The following is a 14,125-nucleotide window of genomic DNA, read 5'->3' as shown; positions in this document are numbered from 1 at the left end:
GGATATTAGAATTTTAAAAAATCCAGTTATGTTGCCTTTGAAGCAATTAAGTAATGCTGACTATCATTGTAATAATGATATAATTATTCTCAATGAACACATTCCTTTCTTAAATTTATCCAGGCAATATAACACCATCCAGGCAATATAACACGGCACTATTTTTCAATAAAACGCCCTACTGTGGGGGGGGGGATTAAAAAATTGAAAAAATACAAATATTATACCATAAGACAAAGATAATTCTAAAATGTTTATACCTGGAAATACCAACTTCGAAGTACGTCCTAGTATTTGATGGTAGCCATTAAAAATCATAATACAAATATAAATTCTCCCCCGAATCTGAAAACAGAATCAGAACGGTAATTTTACCTAGGAAATCCTGGATAAAAAAAGCTAGAATTTCGTCACCTGAAGGCCCATGTCGTTGTCGTTGACTTCCCGTAGTTTGGACAATCGGTCATTAAAAAAAAACTATTATCCCCCAAAACAATGTGGAAAATTAGGATTGTTCATATACAGTTTTCAAGATTAAAACTTTGTAGTATTTCCATTAAAACAATCAACCCAAGCAGCTTGCAAACAAGTGAATACATCAACAACATCATCAGCCCTGACTCCACTGCAAACCCCAAACGATTCTGGAGCTTCATCAACAGTAAGAGGAATGACAGTACTGGAGTAGCCCCACTAAAAGACACCAATGGGATGACAAATTCAGACAGCAAGGAGAAGGCAACAAACTGAATAACCAGTTAACATCAGTGTTTAAAAGGAACGAAGACATGACAGCCATGAAGGATAAAGGACCAAGTCCATTTCCGGACATGGATGAAATCCGGAGCTCACCAGCTAGTGTGTACAAACTGCTACATAAAGCTACTCGACCAGACAAACTTCATGCACAACTAATATCAAAGGAGCTGTCATTGGAAATAACTCCAGTGTTGTCTATGCTTTTTCAAGCCTCACTGAATCAAGGGGACGTTCCAGAGGACTGGAAGAGGGCAGACGTAGTTCCCATCTTTAAGAATGGAGAGCAGTGCCAATTAGCAGTCAAATATACAGGCCTGTGTCACTGACATTCATTATCTGCAAGACATCGGAACACATCGTATGCAGCAGTATTATATGGGCTTGAGCATCTTGATGACTCTCACATTCTGTCAAATTCTTAACATGGATTCCGGAAGAGACGATCTTGCACATCCCAACTTCTCCTCAGTATTCAAGACCTTTCCAGTGGATTGATGTGATCCTGTTGGACCTATCAAAGGCTTTTGATAAGCTTCCGCATGGAAGACTCCTCCATAAGATCCACTTCTATTGAGTCCGAGGTAATACCCACGGCCGGATTGAAAAACTCTTTACAAGCTGCTCACAGAGGGTATTGCTTGATGGATGCACTTCACACACCTCTGTCGTCCTGTCGGGCGTTCCTCAAGGCAGTGTCGTCGAACCTCTTCTCTTCCTGTTGTTCATCAACGATCATCCAAACTGCATATCAGCCAAGTCTACGGTGAAATTGATTGCAGATGACTGCATATTGTACAGGAAGATGACAAGTGCAGATGATGCGGAATGCCTGCAGAAGGATTTAGATGCACTCCAAGAATGGGAAGCAGACTAGCTTATGAAATTCCACCCTAGAAAATTCCAGGTTATGCATGTCTCTAGTAACAGGTAGACATCCAAAGCCTCCTTTCCTTACTTCATTCATGGAGAGCAGCTACAGGTAACAGAAACTGCAAAGTACGTGGGGTCCATGCACATCCAGAGCAACCTGAAATGTAATCACCATGCATGTACACGCCACCACCCAAAAAGCCAACTCTGTACGGTGCTTCCTGCAAAGAAAACATGAGGGCTTGCCCCAAAAAGACAAAGGAGTTGCTGTGCAAGACATTAGTACGCCCTGTGATGGAGTGTGCTGCAATAGTGTGGGACCGGGCCACCCAGGACAATATCAGAAAGGTGGAAATGGTGCAACGCCGTTGTGCACGCTTCATCCTGGGTGACTATCGGCGCACAAACAGCGTCACAGCCATGCTGAATCAACTTCAATGCGCAAGTCTGCAGGAAAGAAGTGCGCAGCAGAAAGTAGGCATGGTTTACAGCACTCCACGGCCTGGTTGATCTTCCAGTCACCTACTTCATACCTGTAATTTGTTGGTCGCCGAACCAGTGGAAATCCACAAAAGTCCCCTTTGCCCGAACTGTGCTATTCCGAACCACTTTCTACCCAGATACTATCCGACTGTGGAACTCCTCATCATCTGTTGTTGTCAATTGTACCTCTTTGGAACTTTTGAAGCAGAAGGTGCAACACATTATTAAAGCTCCTTTGAGGTTCAGACTGTTTTTAGCTACACATAGAATGCTTGTAGAGTCTTTTTTACTTGCACTGTACAATCTGCACTTGACAAGCAAAAGGTACGATATTATGCCAATGGCGCATAGTTGACCAGGGAGGAACCAAAGTGCGCCAAAAGTCATTTTTGATTAATTTTTCTTCTTTTTTTCTAATGCTACTTTTACACTATGTTCCCGGCGGCCACGGCAATCATGTTTCAGATCACCGTGGACAAAATGGGAAAAACGTGAGACAACGCGGGGGGACGGATGGCCAAACGTGACAAGCCATGATTGCCGTGGATGCCGGGCCAGATTTTTAAACTGTAAATTTGCCACGGCAGTCACGGTGCGGATGAGGAACCTAGTAGGCCGTTGTAAAACGGGGGGAACGCAACAAAACTTGACAGTACGTAATAGGCCGTAAAAAAACGTGGAGGCAGTCCGTAATGGGACGGTTTACGCGCCCGTCGCGCTAAGGCGCGTTGCGTTCTACTACGGTCTTACGGTGGACTGACTGGATGCGCTGGTCTCAGGATACAATGATTGCTACTGTTTGGGAGGCCTTTTTCATACCATGGGCACAATCGTGCTTCAGAGCTGCTCGGCGTCCACGTTTCATCCGTAGAGAGCCTTGACAAAACGTGAAAAAAAACGTGCCAGACCTTGATCAAAACGTGTGAAACGTGAGGGACCCCATCAGAACGTGACGGACCGGCAGGAAACGTACTTGCATCCGTGGTAGCCCGCAGGCCGATCCGTAGTAAGCCTTGGAGCCTCCGGGACAGCATCCCCTCTCCCTCCCACGACCCGTCACGGAAACCGTGATAAACCGTGAGAAAACTTGGCAAGACCTAACAAAACTTGAATACAGAGATTAAAATAAATGGCCGAAATCCCACGGCGCACTACGTTTCGGGCAAACGGGGCTGCCGTGGCCGCCGGGAAGCGCATATTTTTTTTACACGACTGTTTAGCCACTTCAGTCAAATATACTGTGCAAACGACTAGAGACAGAGTCTAGTATTACCCTTAGCAGTTTTGTTGGAGGATCTGTACGTGTGTACATGTATACTCGTTATTTGTGTCGGGTTAAATCTATGCTCTATTCTCTTTCATTATGTATTTCTGTGTTCCTCTTCAATCTATCCTCTTCTCTTTTGTCATGTATTTTTTTCTTCTTCAATCTATCCTTTTTCTCATTCGTTATATTTTATTTTTCCTTCAATCTATCCCCAGTTCTCCTTCGTTTTGTATTTCTTTTGTTCTCCTTTATTCTAACCTTTTCTCTTTTGTTTTATGTATTTCTTTGTTTCTTCTTCAATCTATCCTTTTTCTCATTCGTTATATTTTATTTTTCCTTCAATCTATCCCCAGTTCTCCTTCGTTTTGTATTTCTTTTGTTCTCCTTTATTCTAACCTTTTCTCTTTTGTTTTATGTATTTCTTTGTTTCTTCTTCAATCTATCCTTTTCTCCTTCGTCATCTATTTTTTTGTTATAATCTGATAGATTCCCTTTCTCCTTCTTTATATGTATTTCCCTACGGTTTTTCCTTAGTCTAGATCTTTAATCCTCTAGCTCTTCAATCATGCATTTCTATGTTCTTCCTTTGACTTATCCTCTTCTCTTTCCTTATGTATTTCCTTGTTTTTCCTTCTCCATATGCTCTCCACTATCCTTGTTTTCCCCTTTCTATAATTTCCTTCCCTGCCATGGGTGTACTTGCTTGGCTTGCACATAGTGCGCTGACGACTTAGACTCTTTCACCAGAGCACTTCTTGGAATTTTTTCACGAAAATGGCTAAACAGTTGTGTAAAAAAAATATGCGCCGCCGGGAACATAGTGTAAAACGTAGCATTAGCGCCGACAGAGCACATGGTACTCACACACACACACACACACACACACGTGCACACACACACACCCACACTCACAACACACACGTGCGCGCGCGCGTACACACACACACAGAAAGACTGACCCAGGCCCGACGCATACAGGAGTCAAGTAAAACAAATGAATATTTTGTTTAAGTGTTTTTTAATATCTTTTCTTTTGCTTTTAGGGTGGACGGATAAGACCTTAATAACATCTTCTTTCTATTCAGATATTTTAATGCAATCCAGCATGACTTTTAGTATTTTACTTGAGAGTTACACGTCCTATGTCCCCGCCCCTCTGGGAAAATTTAGAACAACACCAATTCTCACCATGGCAATTTAAGTCGTTTTTATCTGCGGGTATAGTTCGCTGTTGTTTTTTCTTTTACTATTATTAGTTGGTTTGTTTGTTTATGTTTTTTCTTCACTTTTTCGTAATCATGCGCTATATACAGATTATGAGACAAGCTGGATTAGCATTACTACTTTTTATTTTCATTCTCATAATTATTGTTATAATTAGAGATCTGGAAAGCAAAACATTTGAGTAAGATCTGTGGATAGTTAATTTCTCACAGATGACAGGTTAGAGAGTCAAGATTGACGCATCTTTTTCCATTATTTGAGTCACTGATTCTCTCCTATTATTCACCGAAGCGATGTTCATCTTCAGATGAAGAAGATCGTTTCAATAGTAACTGTTGATGGTTGCAGAATAGCGGACAGCTTCCGAATACACAAAGCAACGGATTCTAGCAGTCACTATTCGTCTCTCACTGTCATTTAGGTTGATTTCCTCCCGCAAAGCTGGCAAGTTAACGTGTCAAGAACTGTAGTTTCAGAGGTAGTAGCAACAGAAATGCATTTAAGATGATCATTCTGCTTTTGCCCCTTCTGTGGATATTTGCTTCCTGGATCTCTGAAACACAGGGCTGTGCACTATTTCTTTGTCGGAGGGGTAGATCTGTTCATGGACTATTAAACTAAAGTCACCCCGATACCTGGTAAATCAAAAGAGAAAAGAGATGGGCAGAAAATATTTTAAAAGCCGATGACTAAAATGAAACAATGCGTGGCCTTCAAAATGTGCATAATATTGGGGGTTTGTTGAATAAGGGAATTTATGCAGTGTGATAACAAGAATCAACAAACTTTTCACATTATTAGCCGGTGTCAGAATTTATTTTCCTTGTGAATAACAAATCAATGATGAGTTTAAATGACAAAATAATGGCCAGCAATGTTTTCCGTGTGTCCGATACACTTAAAATCACAATGAAAGTACTCCACTGTTAATAGTATTTCGTGCATCTGTATCGTCTGACATGGCATACGCATAAAGGTTATTATATTATATAAACGTTTTTAATGGGAAAACTAATAATAATAATATTAATAATCTCCTCAAGTCAACTCCAAATGTTATTAAGACCGACAATGGAAATTCTTTTTGCCCAATTGATCGTGAGCCCGGCAGCCACTGAGCAGCGCCAGATCGACGTTGCTCTATCCATTATTGTTGAACGCCAAACAAGGTAGCAGCAACTCCCGTCTTTTAACGTCTTTTAGTATGACGCGGTCGGGGTTCGAACCCACGACCTCCCGGTTATGAGTCGGACGCTCTACTGACTGAGCCACCACACCGGTATAATGATTCGTTAGTGATTTTTTTTTAAAGTAAATGAAAGGACGATATGATTAAAATTCATGCTCACCCTATTATCACTTATAAGACTCCTGTAAGCCTTTAAAGGTCGTTTTGAAGGCATGCACTACTTTCCAAGATCTTTGCCTAGGTGTTGGACTATCATTGGCACTCTTTGAGCTTGACTAGGTTCTTTGATCCTCACAGGATATTAAGGAACCCTTGGTGTTACCCTACCGTAAGAGTTGCTGCCATATTGTCAATTTCTAGCTCTACCTGTTCAGTGATGCTTGTTTGAATGCTTGCGGTCCCGCAACTGCTTCAAGTTCCAGGTTTCCGCTGTCTACAAGGAGACTATGTTTTGTTCTAGTCTTTTACACCAGGTGTTAATGAAAACCTTGTCCAGTGCAAGTAAAAACCACGCTAGTAAGCTTACATGTATGTGGGAACCAACATGGGGCTGTATCATTCTGATGGAGGGTAGAGCAGCCTCCTTGGAGTCGGTTATTCCTGTTGCATTGACTGCTGAGCCTGGCAGATGATTCCAGATCTTTATTGCTCTTGGGTAGTATGATAACTTAAAGGAGTCAATAGTTGCAACAGGAATTGCATACTTCAGGTTGTGGTCGTGTCTTCCGAGGTATGTAGCAGGGGTGACAATAGTTGGTGCAGGTATGGAGACAAGACGGTGATGGGTCCTGTAGAGAAGGTTGCATTGGTCAAGGATTCGACGTGTGTGAAGCGAGTCCCACCCTAAAGCTGCCACAAGAGCCGATGGTGATGTGGTGTATTAGTAGTCACGGTACACGAAGCTCTAGTATTTTTGTGACTGTGACGCTGTGTGGGTTCCAAGCCTCAGAGGCATACTCCAATTGGGGGCGCACTAAGGCTGTGTAGGCCCTGGACTTTACATCCCTGGTACAGGGTGAGAGACTCCTGCAAAAAAGACCTGGTGTACGGCTTGCTTTATGCCGGATGGTTTGGCAGTGCTTGTTCCAACGAATATCTGTAGAAACTGTTACTCCAAGGTACTTGTACTCTTTGACGCTTGGGATCAGTCCATTTGACAGGTGGTATTCTCGGATGCTAGGAGTACGCTTCCGTGTGATGGTGAGGATAGCGAACTTTTTCACGTTGAAGTCCATCAACCAGTTTGAAGACCACCTGGACAGCTGTTGGAGATCGTCCTTTAGGATTTGATGGTCCTCAGAGTGTCGAATCTCACGATAGAGGGTGCTGTCATCTGCAAAGAGACGCATTGTGGACTGGATGTTGTCTTGGATATCGTTGATATACAGCAGGAACAGGGTAGGGCCGATGGTGGATCCCTGGGGGACTCCAGATGTTAGATCCCGCCATGTTGATTTAGATCCATCAACTACGACTGCCTGTTGTCTATCAGTGAGGAGAGACATTATCCACTGGAGTGAGTCGCCACTTATTCCGTAGTACTCAAGTTTGGTCGACAGGAGAAGGTGTGGTACTCGATCGAATGCCTTCTTAAAGACCAAGAAGATTACATCAGCTTGGCTGCGCTGCTGAAGGATGTAGGACCAGTCGTGGAGGGCTGTTGTCAATTGAGTGGTTGTTGACAAACCCCGTCGGAAGCCATGCTGGGCATCAGTGAGGATATTATTCACTGCAACATGCTTCGACACATGGCTCAGGATGATGTGTTCCATTACTTTGCAGCAGACGCAGGTGAGTGAGATCGGTCTGTAGTTGGAGGGGTCACACTTTTCTCCCGACTTGTGTATAGGGGTAACTAGTGCTTGATTCCATTGGGCTGGAACGATGCCACTGTTGTAGCTTTGTTGGAACAGGAAAGACAGTAGAGAAGCAATCTCGTGAGCTACCAGCTTTAGGAGCTTGGGTGGAAGTTCATCAGGGCCGCTGGCCTTTGAAGGGTCCAAGGTACGCCTTGCTCAACCGAAGCCCTCTCTAAGGTTCTTCTTCCAGGCCTGGAATTGCGCCTGTCTAACGAGACTATGTTCAGCGCTAGACTCCTTCACCAGGATGTAATGGAAACCTTGTAGGTTCCATTCTGTCATGGTGGCTGTCATTAGGTCGAACTCTAGATCGGCCTTCCTTAGAGAAGCCAGTCGTTCCTCGTTATTCTTTGCATTGTCCTTACAAGAGAAAGAGAAGTAAATCGTTTTATTTTATTTCGATCACTACCGAAATTGTCCATGACATGGTCACTGCATTTATGATATATCACTATCAAAGTTATTACGACCCGGTATAATAATGTCTCGACATCTTTAAGTCTTACAAGTAAAACTGTAGTGTCTTCTCGGTATCTCTCTTTACACAATATTGGTGTCTCTCTTTACACAATATACCTCGTATTTCCCAGGCCTTAGAGGCCAGAATTTCCAAATTATGTTTTAAAAATGAATTAGCATTTAATAATGAACTAAAATACAGCCCAATCTCAACTGATTCCCCCACTTACTTTCATCGCAAGAACTTTGTTGGCCACCCATACGTCATCAGCTTCTTTGATGACGTCACGTTCGCTCCACCCATCTGCAGCCATGAGTGACGTCACTTTGGTCAGAGTTTTGAGCTGTCGCTTCTCTTCCTCGTTACCACTGAAGTCGATCTCAAAGGCCACGCCTTCCTTGGTGTGACGTGTGCAACTCATGTTTGTGATCGGTGGACTCGGTAGAGAGATCTCGGGTGGTACGTAACTCTCTGCAGGGGCAGCTGGAGAGTGGTCGGTTGAAATCTCGAAGGCCACGCCCCCTCGGCTGACCTTGATGTCAGCCACGTCTGTGACTGGGTAAAAGTTATTTGAAACCTCAAAAGCCACACCCCCGGTGCGTGTCTTAATCTGGGTGATGTGAGATTCTGCCGACGTATCTTCGTTTTTATGATGATCTGCAAAGAATAAGACGACGGAGAAACAGAAAGACAAGTAATTTTAATACTACATCCAGATTTATGTTTTACGAACTAAGAAATAGTGTCTTGCTTAATATGTTTGGGCAAAAGGCAGCTAATAGCACTTTCATTTCTGCTTCCCAATCTATATAAAACGCCATGTAAAACTTCATTCAAAGTCATCTTCCTCCAGACTCCCTCTAACAAATTCCTTCTAATAACATATTACCAGTTTGGAGAGGAATATAAGCACCTACCCATGCCGATGAAGTCATGACTCTTCTTGACTTTGCCTGCTGGGTAGGACATCGATGGTTCATTTTGCTTGACCTCATCATCGTCGGAATCGGACTCACTGTCATCAGAATAAACTACAATGCCGACCAGGAAACGTTCTTTGAAAAGGGATACACAAAAGTTTGTAAGAATATAGCGCTGTCTATCTAGACAATTCGTCGCTGTTTTCACGAAGTGACGGTAGTGAAATAAAATCGCATACAGTTTGCGTGACGATTTTTCCTCACTACCGTCACTTCGCGAAAATAGGGACGAATTCTATTCCGATGCACACACCCCGGCTTTAGCCTAGCTGCCATTACAGCGCTCTAGCACTTCAAGGAATTCCTGCCAGGTACCCACTAAATACAAAGTTTTGGTATGGGGTCATGAATTTGGTTCAAATGAACATATTGGAAGCATATGCGACCCTACAATATTCAGTGATCATTGTCGCGGTTGAAATCGAGTCTAAAGTTATGAAATTGTGCATGATAAACTCTTGTTGTATAGTTCCCTCTCAAGGTCAAGACATTAATTAAGCTATAAAACAATGTTTCTTGACTTAAATCGACCGATTAGCTATTTCCGTTTGGAAATTATATATCACAACTACATATTCTGAGATTTTCATGGTCGCAGCTACCATCGTACGGCCGTAGACGCTAATTGAAATGTATATCAAAATTTACCGGGAGCACCGGTAAATTGTTATATTCAATTTTTCTCGAAAGCAGAAGTGTTTTAGGGGCTAAATTTTCTACTGCTTATATTACATCCACAGGGGTATCCAAATACATCAAAATTCTAAAGAATCACTATCCACCCATTTTCTAAATTTCCCAAAACTTTGTGTTACCTTTAAGGTACGTTATTAAGAGAGAGAGAGAGAGAGAGAGAGAGAGAGAGAGAGAGAGAAAAGAAGAACAAAATAGATGAAAAATTAATAATAAACAAACTGTTGGGTCACTGTCTCATCATCAATCATATAATTTTGCGTTCGGGTCCAATTCCCCCATAATTATGTCAGTCATCAATTCACACAGCAATTTTTGACTCTCTCTCTCTCTCTCTCTCTCTCTGTCTCCCCCCCCCTCTCTCTCTCTCTCTCTCTATGCTATGATTGCAGGTGACAATAGCCATTACAAGTCATATTTGGTGCCCGTTTGTGGCGAAACGCATCATCTATTTCTATATATTAGTTCGTCCATACATTCACTTGCGTCATGTATAACTATATTGTTCAAACAATCCTTGAATTTTCAATATTAAATTGATGTTCTACATTCTACCTTTGGTGTACACGACACATGATTTGGTTGATTTTCCTTTTGATTTGTGACTGAAACAGGAAAGCATCGCATCCTTGTACATCTAAAATAAAAGGAGGGAGGGGGAAGCGCATCTGCAAATGTTCTCACAGGCCGCGAATGATCAAACTGTTTTAAGTGAATAAGTGAATGAATGAATTAATGAATTAATTAACAAACAAGTAAATAAAGTAAATAAAATAAATAGATAAATGAAGTAGAGAATATAATTAATGTAAAGATATGCACTGTACATGGATGAATAAATAAACAAAGAAATTATATGAATGAATTCAATGAATAAGTAAATGAATTAAAAAATATATCATTCATTAATTAATAAAGAAACAAATAGATTGGAATATTGTTTTTCTTTCTTATAAACTTACCATAAGCCAGGAATTCTTGTACGTTGATTGTGTAGTCTCTTGGGTAAGATGTCGAAGGCTGGTCGATGTCGTCATCAAATTCACAATCTTTGATGGGCACCACCTGTCAGCAATGTTGGATAAAGTGGCATGCTCATTAAAAAAAACTGCCTTAGAGGTTAAACATTAGATCATGGATGTTAAAAGCACAAGTAAATATTTGTTTCTTATGCAAGCTCAATGGCATCCAGGCAACTGCGATGCAATAATTATTTCTAATAAATCGTAATTATCATTCAGTATTAGTATCTACCCCTCAAACTTCTCTCTCTTTCTCTCTCTCTCTCTCTCTCTCTCTCTCTCTCTCTCTCTCTCTCTCTCTTTCTTTCTCGCAACTTGATATATATATATATATATATATATATATATATATATATATATATATATATATATATCACTTTCTCCCTCCCTCCCCCTTCTCCCTCTGTCTGCCTGTTTTTCTCCTGCTCTTTGTCTAAGTTTCCTCGTCATCACATGTGTTTGCTTTTCTTATTTAACATGTAGGTCTAAGTACCTTTATCGAATTATGATTTACCTACTAACATTATCTTACTTATTTCGAGTATGCCCTTTAATGGTAGTAAATTACTTGATTTAAAAAATTGTTGATATCTTTATCCAAATAAAATTGTATAAATATTAGAATTTAACAGATATTTTAGATTGTAGCAGAATAACTCAAATTTGAAGTTTTCTTACTCTATTCCTCCTGTGGAATACATTCCTCAGTGCCGTCAATAATGATCTCCCTTTAGGCTTTCGGCGCCGAGTTTGTGGAGTTTCTACGACTAACCCGATTGGTAGAGGACATACTCTGGAATTTGTACATCCCATGGGGCTGATTTTTGAAGAAAACTTAGAAGATTCGTAAAGAAATATTAGAGAAAACGCTCAATGCAAGTTCACTCGGATAAGATTATAATGATAATCACTGTGATGTATTCAAAGTGTACAGGGGGTTCCCAAAGTGATTTAAAATGCGCTTCGCGCTTTATGCGCGTGCATTGTGATGTCACAATGGATGCGCGGGTAATATACAAACACTTTTAAACTTAGTAAAAAGAATATTTTCAGCAATTCATTAATTCAAATATCAATTTACTGGTACCAGTAACTTTCTTTTTCAATTGCTTCCATTAATCATTCTGGCATTAATTATCGTTGTAATTACTATTATCGTTTTTTTTGGATAATAATTATAATATATTGTTATTATTATTATTATTATAACTATCATAATAATTTTTCTTACTATTGTCGATAGTGTTATTTTGTATTGATTAATATTAAATCGTTTACAGTGCTAAATTGACAAATTCCAACTGACTGTAAAATTCTCCAATACCCCAATGTGGGTGACATGAGAATAAAGTGTCATTGCGATTTGAGTAGGGTGCACGTACCTATGCAAAACATTGAAGTTTCTTATTTGATTATTTATTCTCGTAATTTAGTATTCTTTAACAAAATTATAACAAGACATTAAAAATGAATCAACATTCAGTTAAAATGTGATGGAGAGAGTATTTCCAATATAACGAAATACCATAGCCAAAACAAAAAAAAATGCCAAAAGTTCAACCTTATAAACAAACAAACAAACAAACAAACAAAACATCAGTTTTTCATATGTACTTTACTCTTATCATTGCATGAATATGGATATTGAAAATTAAACTAGGTACACGAAAAAAATGATAATATGATCTCAAGAGTTATACTTTTGAATTTTAAAATCATACCAAACGACAAGAAATATGTCAAGAAATATGGGTGTACACAATCTTACGATGTAGGCTGTACGAAAAGGAAAGCAAATGACATCTCATGTGTCACGAAATCTAAAAAAACCTGTGCGCTATTTAAACCTCACCCACAAAAAATACAACAAAGAAACAAACAAATAAATATAATTTCGACTGGGCGTGTCATTCACCTACAATTTACGGGGCAGGGCCCGGTAGGCACATCATTCATAGGCCAGCATGACTGTCCTAGACACTTTTTTGTAGCCAGTACCACTATTTTTTTATTTATTTATTTATTTTTTTTTTTTTAGGGGGGGGGGGGGGCCTCGAAAATGTGGAAAATCTCCCTCAAAAGGTCATTAACGGTTGTTTTTTAGCCGGGGGGGGGGGGGGGGCTCGTTCCCCCGCCCCCCCCCCCCCCCCCCCCCCCCCCCCTGATCCGCCACTGTGTTATTGTCTATAATTTGTTATGGTTAGTGATTTAGAAAACCATTTAGTATCACCAAATATATGAGAGAAACGCAAAAAATGAAAGCTTGTACGAAATATTGAAGATGATAACAGGCCTGAAGTACATGGATTAGTAGTATGAATTTTCAGGATTGTGATTGAACGCACACAAACTTGGATTTTCTGCAATTTTCTGCAATCAGCAACTCTCTCTGAGCTTTGTTTGGGAATGGTCTACCGCCCTCTCTGTTTTTCCATTTCTCGTTCTAACAGGCGACTTGTAAAATAAAGAGAGAGAGAGAAAGAGAAAGAGAGAGAGAGAGAGAGAGAGAGAGAGAGAGAGAGAGAGAGAGAGAGGGAGAATTCTACTAACAGAAATAGAAAAATAATCTTACAGAAACAACCTAAGAAAACCTAAAAATGAAAAGTCACAAATTATTTAAAGCGCATTTTCGTGATTACTTTGCAGATGATCCTTGCCAAAGCTCCAAGATATTGGCAGGTATTTTGTTCCCTTTCTCTTTTCAAAGACTATTTTGCTTTACTAAGTGCGGATTGTGGAACTTGTATGTTTCGCTTCATTATTTTGTGGTTCTTATCCTGTAATGTAATTGACTTTTTTGCATTGTGCATATTTTGGAAATTACCCATTACAATTACATTCTTAAAGCAAACTTGTTATAGTAGTGTCCATGTTACAGTCTGTGGAACAAAACAACATGACAAAACATCCTGACAATTCAGGTTTGTATTGTGCGTCACGAGGGATAGTTCGTGCTACGAAAGAGCCCCCCCCCCCCTTTCTGTCTTTCTCCTGTCTCTTCCCCTCTCCTCATTTCTTTTCTTCCATCTTTACATGCTCCCTTTATCCTCCATCTTCATTCGCCCTTTCCCCCTCTTCTCATTCTTTCAACCATTCTGTCTCCTACACTCCCTTTCTCACCTCTCTCACTTTCTTTTCTGTTCCTCTTTTGATTTTAATTCTCACTCTCGTTTTTATTCTAATCCTCTCATCATTGCTGCTTCTTGTATTTCTCTCTATCTTTTGCTCTAGCTTTGCCATCCCCTTTCGCCATTACTCATTGCACTACTTGTAGCTACTTGCGCCCTCTATATAACAACCAAAGCCTAATCGGTGACCA

This window comes from Strongylocentrotus purpuratus, unplaced genomic scaffold (genome assembly GCF_000002235.5).
Source record: "Strongylocentrotus purpuratus isolate Spur 01 unplaced genomic scaffold, Spur_5.0 spur5_scaffold_19, whole genome shotgun sequence".
Taxonomy (NCBI): Eukaryota; Metazoa; Echinodermata; class Echinoidea; order Camarodonta; family Strongylocentrotidae; genus Strongylocentrotus; species Strongylocentrotus purpuratus.
The sequence above is the reverse complement of the archived record's forward strand: the minus strand, read 5'-3'. Positions refer to the sequence as shown.